The sequence below is a fragment of the Schistocerca cancellata genome, chromosome 6 (assembly GCF_023864275.1).
Source record: "Schistocerca cancellata isolate TAMUIC-IGC-003103 chromosome 6, iqSchCanc2.1, whole genome shotgun sequence".
In the NCBI taxonomy this organism is placed as follows: domain Eukaryota; kingdom Metazoa; phylum Arthropoda; class Insecta; order Orthoptera; family Acrididae; genus Schistocerca; species Schistocerca cancellata.
Window position 1 is genome coordinate 689353622 of NC_064631.1, and position 1726 is coordinate 689355347.

The window sequence follows — 1726 nt, forward strand, 5'->3', positions numbered from 1 at the left end:
TACGGTCGCAGGTTCGAATCCTGCCTCGGGCATGGATGTGTGTGATGTCCTTAGGTTAGTTAGGTTTAAGTAGTTCTAAGTTCTAGGGGACTGATGACCTCAGAAGTTAAGTCCCATAGTGCTCAGAGCCACTTGAACTCTAATATACGCTGCCGTCACGAGTTACACCCGATTTGCTGTAACGACTGTGGGAAGAAATTTCTTACCGGTGGCATGTTTGTCGCATCACACATGGTAGTCACTTGTAGCCGAAACGACGCTTGACACTTTTACGTGAAACTTGAGGTTGTTTACTACAAAATGACGCCTCTGTCAATTTTGTAACTTATCTCGAATAAATTTATGTATCATCCCAAACTTGTAAAATTCTGAAACTTCCTGGCAGACTAAAACTGTGTGCCGGACCGAGACTCGAACTCGGGACCTTTGCCTTTCGCGGGCAAGTGCTCTATCAACTGAGCTACCCAAGCACGACTGACGCCCCATCCTCACAGCTTCGCTTCTGCCAGTACCTCGTCTCCTACCTTCCAAACTTCACAGAAGCCCTCCTGCGAACCTTACAAAACTGGCACTCCTGAAAGAAAGGATATAGCGGAGACATGGCTTAGCCACAGCCTGGGGGTTGATTCTAGAGTGAAATTTTCACTCTACAGCAGAGTGTGCGCTGATATGAAACTTCCTGGCAGACTAAAACTGCGTGCCGGACCGAGACTCGAACTCGCAACCTTTGCCTTTCGCGGGCAAGTGCTCTGCCAGCTGTGAGGACGGAGAGTGAGTCGTGCTTGGGCAGCTCAGTGGATAGAGCACTTGCCCGCGAGAGGCAAAGGTCCCGAGTTCGAGTCTCGGTTCGGCACGCAGTTTTAGTCTGGCAGGAAGTTTCATATCAGAGCACACTCCGCTGCAGAGTGAAAATTTCATTCTTGTAAAATCCTTTTTGACTCATATATGACGGTAGTATCTGTTCCCGAAAGAACAGTTACCGTGGATGACCATGCAGCTTTGCTAGAAATGAAATGATACTTAAATGGACACCCTAGCTGCATTTCTAGCAAAGCTGCATGGTCATCGACGGTAACTGTTCTTTCGGGAACAGATACTACCGTCATATATAGTTAAAATTTGGCTTCCCGGCCATTGACCTTCTTGTGCGAACGCACACGCTATGCCCGAACTCGTACAGGACTTGGTAGATTAATCTGCCACGAGTAATGAGTATGATGGGCAAACATCTATTAGGCGCTCTACGAATGTAGTGGTGTGGACATGTTGAGAATGTGGATCTCATGGGGAGCGTGCAAGAGATAAGTCCCTGCAGACGCACTATGCTCTGTGCCCGCGGTGGCTCAGATGGATAGAGCGTCTGCCCTGTAAGCAGGAGATCCCCGGTTCGAGTCCCGGTCGGGGCACACATTTTCAACATGTCCCCAATGAAGTACGTCAACGCCTGTTTGCAGCTAGGGTGTTCATTTAAGTATCATTTCTTTTTGACTCACCCTGTATAATGGTGAGTGTACAGTGGAGCTGTCTAAGGCTCAGGGAGGCCTGCCGTTGGAGACAGACTGTCTGCTGGTCGCAGGTGGAGGGACCCCTAACCATACCTGCCGCTGTCTGCGCAGCTAGCGAGGCGTTCCGGAGACAAACAGCTAAAGTGATAGGCCGCCGAGGCTCACGCCTCCCCCCTTATGTAATCACAATATTCTGGAGGAGGCCGGCGACAAAAAAACGA

General features: G+C 49.6%; 1 non-coding gene across 1 annotated transcript; it reads left to right on the forward strand.

Annotated features, from left to right (window-relative positions):
* The first annotated feature begins 1331 nt into the window (after window positions 1-1331).
* Trnat-ugu (transfer RNA threonine (anticodon UGU)) lies at window positions 1332-1406 on the forward strand. The gene has a single exon. It is a non-coding gene; the product is annotated as a tRNA-Thr (tRNA).
* Window positions 1407-1726: the final 320 nt, after the last annotated feature.